This window comes from Abramis brama (assembly GCF_963993115.1).
Source record: "Abramis brama genome assembly, chromosome: 11".
NCBI classification, from domain to species: domain Eukaryota; kingdom Metazoa; phylum Chordata; class Actinopteri; order Cypriniformes; family Leuciscidae; genus Abramis; species Abramis brama.
Window position 1 is genome coordinate 31,814,636 of NC_139973.1, and position 16,084 is coordinate 31,830,719.

Sequence of the window (16,084 nt, forward strand, 5' to 3'; positions counted from 1 at the left end):
GACCACACCTTAAGACAACTGTGACATGTCCTAATAGTTCAAAAAGTTTGATTCCTAATGCCTGACTTATACTTTTTGCATGTGCCTATAAACAATGAATGTATGTTGGTGTCATGCTATGTGATGTTGCAGGAGGGAAGGCGTTTGTTGTAATTAAGGCAATATCAGCGTTATCGCCTTACTCTCTCCTCTCTGCGATGATGAGCCGTACTGCCGGGTCTGTTGTTGCCTAATTCTTGCAAACAGCAGCCGGTGTAATCACATACCCCAATTAGCCACCCCTGCACCCCACTTCCCCCAGCTACTTCCTCTGCACGCCTCTCCTTACCACGCTGTGTAATGAGCTTTCATCTGTCGCTGCAGTCCTTATAGGAAAAGAGCACCTTAGTCACAGAACAATAAAGTTGACTTGTATTCACTTGGCATGATTTTTTGCCAATTATTGCTACATTATTATGTGTTAATATAAAACCGAAGATTCTTAAGCTTATTTTGAAAGAAGCCTTGCATTACCATGTAAAGTAACAATGTGTTTGAGGAAAGTGAGAGAGTTGAACCCTCAAGGAGGGAGAACCCCAAAGAGTGATCAATATCAGCATGCTCATCTGTATTCCAGCACCTTTTCCCTTTTCACTGTCTGTTTGTCCTCTTATCTCTGCGTGTCCTCGACAAATCAATGAGCCACTCGTTAGTACTGGCTGGTCTACAGAGCCTGCTCAGCACAGAGAAATGTCCCATATTAGAACAAGCCCAATGAATCTTCATGATTGTTCTGGCTGATGGATAGCAGGATGGACTAACAGACAGTGGCTGAATTCATTCAGAAACAACTCACTGCCCTTTATCTTTTAATGTATGCTATACAGTGTCAAACATTAAAAGTGTGCCTACTAATTTAAGTACAGAATCTTATTCTAAAATTAGAAAAGTCAATACTGGAAACCACAACCCTGAGACCACAAGTAAAAATGTTTTTATTTAGCATATTTTCCAAATTATAAAATTTTATCATCAGCATAACACTTTGAGTGAAAAGTTTAAATAAAAAATTCAAACACTTACATCACTCAGTCATTTTACATTTGATTCTACTTCATAATTCAAAATCATTAATATAATATTAATAACAACATTGTTTATAATATAACGTGTTATTCCTTAATAGATTGCAAAGTCCAGATTTTCAACATGGTCTCAGACCTTTGGACCTCACTTTATGCAGGGATAGAGCTGAAATTCACTAGGCCCTGGACAATTTTTTTTACACTTCTCCCCAGGCCAAATGAGTCAATGCCCAGTCTATGTTTTTGTGCATGTTGCTAGAAGTGTTGCCACATATAGCATCTTTGTCACTTTTCATTGCCAGTCCTGTGCTGTGAAACATAATGTTTGATATGATGGTGACTAGCTGTTACACTTCATAACACCTCTGCAACTGGCAGGTTATAACACTTCATAGAACAAATATGACCTATTTCATTCGAACTGTGATAAAGAGAATTTCATCTGGTGCAAACCCCTTCTGTAGTATACTGTTGAAAAACTAAGATGGGAGTCTTCACACAAGACGCGCAACAAATGGTCATACTAAAATGATATGCAAATATTAGATGCTGAGGGTTGGGTTTTGTCATTTGTGTGAAGATTGAGTGAAATGATGCAGGAATCATTTTTCTTTGATTTGTACCATGAATATGTATTTTCTGAAAACATTATTAATGACTCCTTGTTTACATATTCACGCTCATATAAATGTCATTTCACTAATAATGTGTGAAAAAAGTTTTTTCTGTTAAGTTTGAGGCCATGTTGTCTATCAAGGGTAATGACGGTTAACGGATATGGATGAATAAAAACAGCATTAATCTTAACGTTTGTGGCTATTTCCACAGACACTGCAGTGCTTCTAAAAAAAATGTTGTTTGAACTAGACATTTTTTTTTCCTTTAGAATAACAACTTGTTCATCAAAAGTGAGAGGATGACACCACCATTTACTTGCCTAAAAGAATTAGAACAAAGAGTAGGATTTATAGTGTGCTTTCATTTGCAAATCACTGCAGGCTGCAGCTATGTTATCCTAGTGGTCATATGTTTAGGGCACTTCCTGTTTGTTTTCTTTCTTCATTTAGTTTCCATCATAACTGTATGCGCTAGTCTTTAAAAGGATAGCTAACCTAAAAATGAAAATTTGCTGTTAATTTACTCTCCCTCAGGCTACAGGAAGCTCACACTCCAGACTGCCATAAACGCGCTCAGTTTGCCGAGGCTGTGGATTACAGGTAATAATGTTGGAAATACTGTTCAGTTTCTTGCACAGGCAGATTTTGTCGCTTCATAAGTCCTCAATGTATCGTCCGAAACCACAGGTATTAATTTAGTTTTGCCTGTTTTTTGACTCTCAAAGTGACGGTAGCCATTGACTTGTATTATATGAATCACCAAGGACCACGGTTTCAGCTAAAAATATTATTTACATTTCTACTGAAGAAAAAAAAGTCACCTACATCTTGGATGGCCTGAGGGTGAGTAAATTAACCGCAACATTTTTTTTAGTTTTTGGGTAAGCTATCCCTTTAAGCGATTACTCTGGATTAAACTCCAGCCAGACCATTAGAAGTGTGAAGCCAGACTATCACAGTGCACCGTTGACCTTTGAATGCAAAAGATTCTTAAATAAATAACCCTGGGAAGAAGAATACTGTGATTTGTTTAAATAGTTTAGCCATTTAGATCTCCTGGCACTCATAATACAGTGATTGTAGCACAAACCTCTTAAAGGTGAAGTGTGCAATTTATGCACAATTCGCATCACTGAACGGAATTATAAAAGTTCTCCATAACTGCCATTGGTTTAGAAAAACAGATATTCCTGTCCCAAACTCACATCAATGGTTGAGCCTGCATTGCCATGTCAGGCTGGTTAGACCAGAGCAATGTTCGGATAGGCACTAGAGAGCAACGGTCTTTTCAGGGAAACAAACATATAAATGCCTTAAATGACCTGTTCACACCAAGACAAATGTTCTGTGTGAAAATGAATATTTTAATTTGAATGAACAGCTGACTGTTAATGTGTCTGTTCAGTCCAACACGCTGGAAATAATATGGCCAACCAATTAAATTTGCGCTTTTGGTCACATGCCCAGAACTGCTGCTGTTACATTAAACTATACGACTTAGTAGCACTCACAAACAGATTATTTTGCTAAGAGACACAGTGAATGGCAAAGAAAGAATCTGGAACCGGCTCTCTTGTCTCTGAACTTTTCTATTTGCTTTTGTTTATAAACACCATAGCACATAAAAAATCTGATCAATCTGATTGCCTCACACAGAAAGCATTAGTGTTCTGCAAGCAAAATCACAATGTACTGTGAATACTTTCATTACTGTCGACATTATAATGACCTGAATCGATGCGAAAATGAAATGAAATAATAAATGACTCAGCAACAACTTTTTTAACATATTTTAGATCCATAGATTCATTAAGTTGCATTTAAAACATTGAAACACACATATCCTCCATAAACGCACATTAGAAAAGAAGTGGCAGACAGCTAAAGTTGCTGAGACAGGACTACTCAATTATGTTTTTAAGACAGGGCATAATCATAACAAGATCAACATTCTAGAAAGTTCACAATATATATATATATATATATATATATATTTAAATACATTTAGACCACTTAACTTAGTGATTGCTATCAGGATGTGAAGAGACATTCAACCAGCATAACAAAAAAATTCTGGAACAAATCAACTACCCTGCCTTTAAGTCTAAAGCTAACAAACTTTTTACAATACCAAACTATTTTTGTTTTGCACATTGTTACACCAAAGCCAGCCATCCAATGACAGCACTCACCATGGCACCTAAACCATGCACACAGACTCACATACACACACAACACACCATCACCTCCCAGCCCTCTGCTGAGCTGTTTGTTTAGGAATCTTGGCCTGAAAATTGTATTCCATCGACCATGCTCGCTATCAACACACAATTATCTGGGTTAATCATGTGGAACAGTGGCAAATTCACCTGGGGCTTAGGAACTAATGACATTCGCGTCTGGCCTGCTTTAGTGAAATAGCCTCACACCTGCAGCAGGAGAGACGAGATTGCCAAAGAAAATTTGGTCTCATTTTGTCCCCCTCCCATCTTCCACTGCACCCTCACTCTTTTTTTGCATCATTCTCTCTCTCTCTCTCTCTCTCCCTCTCTTTCATTTCCCTGCTCTCTTTCTCCTTTTTAAATCACCCTTTTTGCTCTTACAACTGTTTACTCTCCCATTTCTTCACCTGTTTCCATTCATACCTTCTCTTTCTTTCTGAACTCTTTTGTTTTTATCCTGTCACCTTTTCTTTTCTTTTTTTTTTCTTTTTTTTGATTGTTGTGTCATTCTTTCCATCTCCTTCTTCCACATACCCATTGATTTCCTTCAGGTGTCATCTTCGTTGTTTCCAATTTTAAACAACGAGTCCGCCAGAATACATCAGCAAAAAGCGTCAGAGTTGTCATTGTCAACTGGGTGAAGAATGCCATTCTGATCAGCGTATCAAGACTCATCAGATGGGAAATGCATAAAACACCAGAGAATCAGACGAAAGCCGAGATGCTCACATGCGCGCTGGATGGCGAGATGTGCTCACACTGCATAATTATGGTGCGATTGTGAGCCAGCAGAAAGATGCTGTCACGACATCACCTCTCCCACAATCCCCCGGCTTTATGAAGTCATTTCAGCCAACTTCCAATACAGGAAGAGAGTCTCATCGCTCATAATTATTTATCGATACTGTGACATACTTTTCTCATCACAGGCCGCATCCATGTGTGAAATAGCAGCGTGCAACTGGGAGATTATTACCTGTGTGATTGTGATAGGCTCCCTGTGTGCTTGGTATAATCAGCAGACAAGGCTGCCAATCAATGCAGCACTGAATCAACTCAACTCTCTCCCTCAATCACATTGGTGTTGCATCTAGATCTAGGTAAGTTGGCATACTGTCTTACATGCAAAATGTATTGCCAGCACCCATCACTTCCACAAAAGAAGACATGCATTTATGTTAATCATTATGTCAGATGCCAAGCAAGTGTGAATAGAAAGCTATTGTATGGTGATTCAGTCCTAGAACGCAGAGTATAATATAGCAAACAGTTCACACAAGAGGCCAGACGCCATCGAGCACTCTTGTATATGCCGTCTATACACATGTTATGCACACAAACGCACGTCTCACATAAGGACCTTTGCGTGTCAACTCCTCCACACCGGGCCAAGAAGCTTCAAATTAATTGAAAACTAAAATAAATAATCAAATTTAAGGCTTAAAGGTGCATTTTAGCACACGTGAAGGAAGCGTGCACATAGGACCGTGGTGGTGTTATCCTCCAAAGTCCATGACATGGTTTAACAGTCTCATAGAATTTATAAAACGCCCCTGAAGGCCCACATAATCTCTCCTTTTTTTCCGCTTAATGGGAGATAATACAGGAGCATACCCTGATGAATCAACACGCAACAGCAGCTTTAGTTTGATAATTAATACCGACGTTGGAAATAGATTTGTGATTTGGCAGCGAAAGTCTCTCAGTCTGATACGGCACAAGCCAAGCCCCCGTTCCAGCCGGATCTGCATCCATTCAGCTAATCTCATTTTTTCAATAGTGTTAATTCTTTGACTAAAGCCTGTTATCTCATTAAGAGCCCTGCCATGGGATCCGATGGCACCCTGACATCTGTATTCATTCGCCTCAAAATTAGTCCTGACACAAATTTAATGAAAAAAATGTCTCCAAACACAGGAGATTAGAAGACGGGCCAGGAATATCAGAAAAATTCCTTCCTATTGAAAGCGTTGTTGTTTTACTATTTATTTTTTTCCTTCAGAGCTGGTTTAATAACATTTCCATGCTGCCTCTGTATTCGGTTGTTTCATTAAAACCTTGTGTGTATTGAGGTCAGACGTAAATCCCTCCTTCTAAGATCCTTAAATCTTGAAGCTGAACTGGTCTTTTCTACTGTGAGTTCAGGATTCTTCATGTCAGTCTCCGATTCTATGACCAATGACATATTTGATTAGACTGTCGCATCACTTTCAGTATTAATCTCATGACCAAAACAATTCCAAACAAAAGAGGCGGGTGCTAAGTAAAATCCCTCTTCATCAGGAACCTTACTTCCTCATTGTTCACACCTCCTCCTCCCATCAGTCCCTGCTGCACGAGTACCAGCACTGATAATTCTCTGCTTGAAAAAAGACATGAAAGCACTCATGGATGAAAGAAACTTGGATTTAATCTTTCTCTCGCTCACACTTCCAGTACACTGTGTCGATCATTTTTCTCAGGAAGAGTGTGGAGAGGCTGGGATGTGAAGCGGGGAGAACAGAAGAAAAGAGAGAATGGCTGCAAACTCATTAGTGAGAAGCAAAAAGTTTTCCATCCCTAATGTATATGGTGACAAATAAGACTGTCTATGAAAGGAAAATCTACAGTTTAAAACACAATTGTTAAATTGTTAAAAATTGGCTCTAAAATGTCCAGTGGTGTAAAACCATCAAGAAAAAAGTAGTTACATATTTCCTTACATCTTGAATGCATGTAGGCCTACACATATTAATTAAAAAAAAAAAAAATTAAAAGTATTTTTACGCATATCTTGAATTATTAATACATAAAAGTCATACAATTGTCAAATTATTTGATATTTTAAGAGACTTACTGACACACATTGACACAATGTGTCTTTTAGTTGGTCGCACCAACTTGACTTTCATTAGGCAGACAAAGTCTTTCAAAAATTGATAGAAAGTGAAGCAGTTTTTTTTATAGTTTTTTCTAAGAAATAATAAAAAATGGCAAAATAGTTAATAATTTCAATCCTTAAATTAGGTCTTTCTTTTCATTATGATATCAGGACAGTTTTTCATTGCATTCCCCTCAAAAATAACAAAATGATTTTTTAATTCAAAAATGAAAAGCAGAAGAGGGGTATTCAAGTCTCTGTATGAATGAATTGTGTTTTTATTGTATTTTTAAATACAATAATAGTTCCAGACAAAAAAAAAAAAAAAGGAGCATCATGTCATTAACTTTTAAAAATTGACAAAGAATCATCAGCATTGCAACAGCTGCTGCATCCTTTATTTCTAAGCACCTAAATTTGGGGGTGCTTCGAAATAAATAGTATTAAAAAAATCGAGCCTAATGAGATTATAAATATAAGAGAGAGATCTGAGAAGACTTTTAAATTCAAATGATTAAAGGACTAACTAATATATCAGCAAACAAGGAAAACCGAAACAAAGAAAACACAGTATAATGCACTACATATGCAAATATTATCTCTCCTAAAAAGAGTAGTGGGCAACCCTGGCAGGGAGAAAGAGAGGAGGGTCTGCCAGGCTCAGTGCCAAAGATGGACAGGGGTTTGTTCAACACCTCAGTGTGTGTGACATGTCTAACAGCGGCATGCTGATCTCTCCGATCCTCATTAACCTGCCGCAGAGCAGAGAGGGGAAGCACGGGGCACAGGGGCGCACAGCAATCACAGAACTCATTATGGACCCCTAAAAGAGTTGGCCAGAGCGAGTGAGCAACAGAGAGAGAGAGAGAAATAGACAGAATAGCCAAAGGAATGAGAGTGCTGGCAGGAATCTCTGGAAAATTAAAGAACAGCCTTTTGCTGAAGAGTTCTCTGTAAATGAGATATAAGTGGGATTCACACAATGCAGAAGACATTCACAGCACCACAGATTGTGGCCCCTAAATTCGAATCAAATCAACTGTCTGTTTTCCTCCCTGATAATATAAAAGGAGCCATCCAATGCTCTCTCCAGGGACAACATGCCAGGCCCTAGGCCCTTTGAGCAAAAGCCCAGACAAAGCATCATCTCAGAAAATGACCTCCAGAGGGCCCACTCATAAACAGACAGCGCTCAAAGGAAGAAGGGAGCATAATTGTGGAGGGGACAGTGGTCCAACACCAGGTCCCCTGGTTGAGAGGTCTTGAATCCAGAAACAGCCATTTTCTCTTCTTGGCTAGCATGTGTAGGAGGTAATTGTGCCCCCTGGGTGTGTGCTCTAGATGAATAGTTTGGCATACACGCAGTCTATAGCCTACATTGAATAAAATCACATGAAATGCAATTACAACAAAATATAATGTATAGTGTAACCATCAAGGAAAAAATAATGAATACATGTGAGTGTGCACAATCTTAAATTTTAAATGGTTACTATTTTTGAAAGTATTTTTGCAAATATCTTGACTTATTAATTAATTAATAAACAGCATGTTTTTGGGAAGTCGCACCACATAACATTTTACAACCTGAACTAACCTTGCCTTGTCATGACCTTGTCAAATAATGTTTTAAGAGACTTATTGACATTGACACACATTCATGAGGGCCTCTATGATATAATTTCCTTTTTTATTGTTGTTGTTTTCTTTTCTTATTTTCTCCTTTGTTTTTTGCATGTTGATTGAATTGAATAAAATAAAATAATAATAAATTGTCGCAATGAAACCTCACAATCTTTGGTGGAAATTTTGTTTTTATAGCTAGGCTACTTTAAATGGACAATAATTCAAATTAATGAAAAATAACATTTAATTATTAGGGCCTATTTTAAACGTACAGTATGGAATTTTTCGCCACTAGGGGTCACTAACCTCTTTACAATAACAAAGGCGTAGTTTGATGACGCAACACATGCTAAGAATTATGGATGTTGTCGTCAACGTCAAGCCGGCCGATCTAATAATGTTTATGGATGACTGAATACATCGATGCTTTTATCATGACTGTGATATGAAGCAGTTCGGGATTGCTAAGAGACAGCTATCAGCTCCACACGTGACGCGAGCTCCCGCGGATATAAAAGGAATACGGACATTTCATTCTACCGAACTACACGCAGAATTACTACTCACAGGTCAGTTTATTAGACAAATTAAGGTAACGCAGCGCTGTTTCATTGGTCTAACATTACACTAGCACACTAAACTGCATTTGAATGTGTTGTATGTGTTAGTTTGTCTGTATGAGACTAGCAGTAAACTAGATCAACATTAGAATAACATACAGATCATATTCTAACATTTTATCATTGCTGAACTATATAACATTGATTAGTTTTATGTATGTGCTCACCTGTTTAATAAGTACATGTAGGAGCGGTCGAAGTCTCGGACGTGGAGCTCTTGTTTATATACTGTCTATGGGAGCTCTCGGCATCTCGAAAACACCGCGCTGATATTGATTCTCGTTTTAGTTCTCCTTTTTTATCCAAAGTCTGCTTGCCATGGTCCGTAATGTTTGAACGAAACAACAACAGCGTGCAAATAGACATTGCAAACTCCACAGTTGTCTGCGTCTGTCGCTTTGGTTAATCAGAGGGCTCTGCTCATAGCTCTGGTTACCATGGCAGTACGAGCGGAAACCAGGGACAACGCGGATATGACGCCATTGACTGCGACAAAACGGAAATAAAGAAACGTGCCGTGTCTAAAAATTTTATTAAAATTTCTCCTGGTTTGAAAGTTGTTGGAAACAGTCGGGATAATGTAAGTACACAACTAAAAAAAATATATAACGTAGATATAGTGATTTTTGCTAATTTTAAAGCAAAAAAATTACATATTGTGCCTTTAAATTAAATTTTAACGAAACATTAAACTTTTTCATTCATATTCAGGAGAAATGAGGGGTGCCAACTTTAAGAGGCTTTTTTGCTTGCTTTGCAGTAAACTTTGGCATTGTAGTTTTTTTTTTTTTTGTATTCATTTGTTTTATTTATTAGTATGTGTGTGTGAGTTTACAGCGTCTCCTCACTTCTTTTATCCGTAACTCCAAGAGAAACTGTGAAGAGATTAAAATGCTTCACCGCTTGTTGTTTAAGCTCCTGAGGTAATTGTTCTGGACAGTTCTATCTCTCTGGGACAAAGACCCTCGGTGATGAGGGGGACGAACAACTGCGCGAGCTGTGCGAGTGACAGTCGAGCCGCGGGAAAATATCGTGCGGGGGGTTGTGGGCAAGCACCGGTAATGAATCTGCCAACAGACGCAGTGAAAAAAAAAAAAAAATGAATCTGAGGTGATATGACCGAATCCGACTCCCCCTTATTCATTAAAACCTACCTTAAAACATCAATTCATCGCGGTGGTTTGACGAGGGTCGGGACTGACAGAGATGTTTAAGTTGGCGGAAGCGGATGTGACAGGTCCAGGTGTAATTATACGCGCCAAACTCGCGACTCAGATTAACGGTGCGGGGCTTTGCGTCAAACATTAAAGACAGATCTGCGCTGATGAGGCGCTTCACTTCATCTAAGTCAAACTCCACCATCTCTGGGAACATCTCAGGGGTCTGTTTGCCTTTTCCAATTATAAAGGTGTGACAATAAGCCGAACGAATGTATTGTAGGCCTAATTCTTTCATGCAAGAATCACTGTAGAGGAAAATGGAGAACATTGAGGTTTAGATCAAAATATACCAATTTGATTCATGTTTATTTCAAATGTACAGTTATTATCTGAGCTCCCGTGTCTTATTCATAAAACAGTGATTTATTTTTCAATCTCAACACTGTTGTTTCAGCTATCTGGGATCAGCTTTTGGATAAGACTCAGTTCCCTGGGGTGAGCGCCGCTTCCATGTCAAAGTTATCAAGATCTGAAGCAACACTGCTCTCTAGTGGATACTTTCTATAAGACAGTCCATATTTATGCATTAAACAAATTGAATGCATAAACGTCTTGCAAATGTAGCCTACACTTCTGGTCAAAGATTGGAATAATTAAGATTTTTTTTAATGTTTTTGAAAGAAGTCTCTTATTCTCATCAAAGCCTATTTGATAAAAGAAATACAGTAAAAAATAATAAGTGAAATATTATTAAAATTAATTTCAAATTAATCTTTAAATTACGTTATTTTACAGTTTTTCTCCATTGGTTTGGCTCATTTCTTGAAACAGAAATTACATTCTCAAAACTCTAAGATCATTTGGCAAAACAGTCTTACAGTTCAGCACAACACTAGCTCACTTGCAAAAGCTCATATCTCTCCCAAAACTGTTCACTCATGCTTCAAAACTAAATCTGTTTCCCATATAAAGAGTCAGTGCCACGAAAATGGCAAAGATCCTTCTCAATTGCTTTGGCTCATTTCTTGAAACAGACCGGACGTTCTCAACACTCTTGGTGCTTTTGCCAAAATAACGTGGATGGTTTGGCACAACACCATGGTTCACCTGCAAAAGTTCATACCTCTCCCAAAACAGTTCACTCATGTGTAAAAAATAAATTTCATTCTCATTTAAACAGTCAGTGCCCCCAAAATGCTTTGTCCCTTTGGCATTGTGTAAGCACTGCAAGTCAAAATGTTTAGATGTTTTGTCACTATGGCAGAGGACCATTGAAATATCCCTCATGTCCACCTTTCAGTCTTAGCCCAGTCCTTCATTGACAATGGTTACTGTATTGTTTTTTGTCTAGCTAACAGAATACAATTGTGTATAAAACTGAAAAAAAGAAATAGGATTTTAGGGTAAGAGTAGCCTCCAAAGTTTGACATCACACATTGCACTCATACTGCCAAGGAAATTGTAACCATTATCATTCACACACATAAAGTAACTTCCATACATCAGAGTAAAAAGAAAATGTATACAGCATAATATACTGTAATATAAACACACAAACAAAAAACAATGAAAATTATATGCAGCCTACAGTGCTGTAAATAAAGCTGGAGTTTCACAACTAACAGTTCTTCACTGGTCGCTGTCCTCACCCTCCTGGCCATCCACACGCTGCTGTCTGTCTGGCCACAGATTCTCGTCCACATCACAGCGTATATTCTCCCTTGCGATGCAACGAGGGAAGAAACAGCATGCATGTCACAACCATCCCCTACACTGATCTCCTGTAATATCCGCACATGGAACAGGGACCTCTGATCTTGAGCCTGATGCTCATACACTCTCTACCTCCAAGCGGAGAAATACTCCTCAATAGGATTGAGGAAAGGAGAGTAAGGTGGTAGGAACACCATGACCATCCTTGGATGAATAGTGAACCAGGCCCTGATGAGCGGGCCACGGTGGAAATTCACATTGTCCCATACAATGACATATTGTGGTAGCTCTACGAGACCTCTCTCATTTTCAGGGATCAAATCAAAATGAAGGCGGTCCAAGAAGATGAGGAGCTTCTGTGTATTGTATGGGCCAAGACTGGGGATGTGAGTGGCCACACCATTCTCAGATATGGCAGCATACATAGTTATATTGCCCCCTCGCTGGCCTGACATCCACCATGGCCTGGTGGCCAATAGGCCAATAATATTATTTATATATTATTTTATATATATATATACACACACACACACACACACACACACACATATGGTATTCATGGTATTATGTTCTTGACTAATTTTGACAATTGAACAGACTATTGTGCATGTGATGACTTGTACAATGAAATGACGCTGACACGTTTTGGAGCGAACAACCATTAGACTGAGAATCAACAATCAGTTTAGATCAACAAGATCTATTCACTTGGAAATTGTGCTAAATGTAGGCTACCTGTACTTAATCATTTGCAAAGATGTACTGAGACATTGAGACATGTACTTAGACATTTGCAATTTGATGAAATGAATGAGAAATTCAATTATGTTGTGAACAATTGCCAAGTGGTTTGGAGGTTTGTCCATGTTGTTTTGAGAATGTCATTTCTGTTTCAAGAAATGAGCCAAACCAATGGAGAAAAACTGTAAAATGTAATTTATACTTGTGTGACAAAAATGAACTTTCAGCAGCCATTACTCAATGGTTCTTATTATCAGTGTCAAACTGTTTTTTTTCCTGCTTAATATTTTTGTGGAAACCGTGATAAAAAATTAAAAAAAAGAAATAAAAAAAGAAGCCAGGATTTTTGATGAAAAGACAGTTCAAAATAACAGCATTTATTTTAAATAGAAATATTTTTGTAATGTTATAAATGTCTTTACTGTCACTTTTGATCAATTTAGTGCATCCTTGCTGAATAAATGTATTAACTTCTCTTTTTTAAATATTACTGACCTTAAACTTGTAATGGATCAAGGTTTCCACAAAAATATGTAGGCTATGATCAAAAATATATATTAGATTTCAATATTGATAATAATAATAAGAAATGTCTCTTGAGTACCAAATCAGCATATTTATTTGCACATAATTCAGCAGATAATTTCTGAACGATCATGTAGGACACTACGGACTGGACCAATCGCTGCTGAAAATTCAGCTTTGCCATCACCGGAATAAATTATATTTTGCCATATATTAAAATAGAAAACAGTTCTTGTAATTTTTAATATATTCACATATTAATATTTCACAACATTACTGTCATTGCTTGATTTTGATAAAAAACTGCAGCCTTGGTGAGAGACTTTCAAAAACATTAATGCAAAAAAAAAAAAAAAAAAAATCTTACTTTTCTTACTTAGTGTTTTTGTCTTGTTTCCCGTCCAAATATCTAAAAGTTATTACAAGCAAAATTATCTTCCAGTGGGGTAAGAAAAAGAATCTTAAAACAAGATTACTTTTCTTACCCCACAGGCAGATAATTTTGTTATGACGTCTATATAAAGAAGATGTGTGTTGCTACCGGAGCCCCTTCCCCTATCTGAAGATGGTTTTGGAGGAGCATGTCCGGTTGTTCCCAGCCGGTCAACCGCTTCAGGGCTCGGACATAGGGCTAGGAATGCACACGCTTCGGCTTTGTGCCCTTGGGAAACCGTTTTGCCAACCCTGCCACCTCTGGTGCTTCAAGGCGCAGCAGTTTCCAGTGAGCTGTTGGCCCTGTTTCCACTTAGGAATGTTGCAGAACTAAGAGGAGATACACTCCCTCCGAGGAGGGTGTTGGAGAAGTATGGTTGATTTGTTTCCTGCCGGTCATCCTCTTCAGGGCATTGGATATGTTACTCAGTCTACCCTTGAGGTCAGTCTCCAGAGACTGATATATCTTTCAGGCCAACAGAAAAAGTTGTTGCCTCTCGGGGGATTCTTGGGGTTCTCAGGGGCTCCCTGTAGAGTTAGCTTCCTTCAAGGAGGATTGTACTAAATTCAGCTTGGTTGCTTCCTGCTGGTCAGCCTATTCAGGACACTGAGCCAGGGCCGGAGTGGGGCCACTTTTCAGCCCGGGAGTTTCAGGCCCAAGACCGGCCCACTTATTCCATGGTGGAATTCCAAATTAGCACTTTTTCCAATTGGATAAATGAAGCAACAGTTCAGCTCTTACTATTGTGTAGTTTGTCTTAATACCATGGTTCAACAAATAATGTAAAGGTTAAATAATAATTCAGTTAGACTTTATAAGAAGCAATTGCAACTTTATTTCACGCAATTCTGACTTTATAACACGCAATTGCGACTTTATTTCACGCAATTCTGACTTTATATCTCGCAATTCTGAGATATAAAGTCAGAATTGCGAGATGTAAACTCGCAATTGTGAGATAAAAAGTCGCAATTATCTTTTAAAATGTTTTATTCTGTGGCGGAAACAAGCTTCCATACCTCCTGGCCTCTTCCTCCCATCCATCCTCCCTGACGCGTACCGTTACGGTAGGGCCGGTCCAGCTATCGGTAGGCGGTGCCGCGGTAGCCTACCTGAGAAAACATTTTGGAAAAGACGGGCTATGGACCCAACCAACTCTATAGGAGGGGAGGGGAGATCTCCCTCACATGGTACAACTAATGCAGAGGCTGCGCTGCGGTGTCAGAATGCGGAACGTGTGTAGCCTAATGTAACTAACGTGACAAATGTGAAAAAAAAAATAAAATCCTCGACCGGCCCAAAAGTGTAGCGGCCCACCGGGAATTCTCCCGATTCTCCCGATTACCCACCCCGGGCCTGCACTGAGCTTAGCTCTCCAAGTATACCCGAGGTCAGCCTCGAGAGGCTGGTTCCAAAGAAGGATGAGGGTTGCATCCTATTATAGATCTGCATCTCTTAAACAGTACTCTGAGGAGATACAGATTCAAAATGTTGATGATTCCTCTTATCGTGAGGATGCATATTTAAAAATTTCCATTCTTCTTCAACACAGGAAGTTTCTGAGGTTCGCTTTCAGAGACGAATCGTACCAGTATCGGGTTCTTCCATTTGTCCTAGCATTATCCCCTCGCGCATTAGTGAAGTCCATGGATGCAGCACTGGCTCCTCTTATATCGATGACTGGCTGATTCTAGCACAGTCTCAGGAGATGGCGGTTTGACATTGTCATCCATAAAGTGGTCAGGGTTGAGACCAAATGCCAAGAAGAGTATGCTTCTACCTGCTTATTCTGACAGCATTGTATAGAATCAGGCTAGGCCAAGATGTCACTATAAAGCAGTTTCAGAGACTGCTGGGACTCATGGCAGCTGCGTCCAACGTGATACCTTTTGGCCTGCTGTACAAGAGATCATTACAGTGGTGGCTGAGAACCAAGGGGTTTTCCCTAAGGGCAATTCTTTCCACAGGATCAAGGTTACACGTAGATGCCCTCGTACCTTGGTGATGTGGAAAAAACCTTGGTTTCTGTCCCAGGGACCTGTGTTAGGGGCGTCCTGTCATCGTAACATGTTAACGACAGACGCTTCCTCACAGGCACATAAAACATAAACTGCCTGGAAATTTTGGCTGTCTTTCTAGCTTTGAAGTACTTCCTCCCAGACTTCAGGAGCTACCTTATTCTAGTTCGAACAGACAACAATTTTGTAGTCTCCTACATAGAGTGTTGTGGCTCGAGGCCCTCTCAGTGAGCTTGGGAGTTCTAAGAAGGCTTCGAGAAAGAGGTCCTAACATCAGGTTCAGGCCTCTGAGGGCGGAATAACGAGGGGGAGCGAAGTCCATCCGCTCCTCTGCGGAGCCCTCAGGAAATCGATATGTCAACCCCGCTGCCTACAGCACCTCGGTTTCCAGTGAATGCAACCTCAATGTCCGCCCGACCACACTGCGGCCATGAGGGGTTCGTCCTCCCCAAGGTGGCCTGTAGAAGAATTAGTTTGGTCGCTCT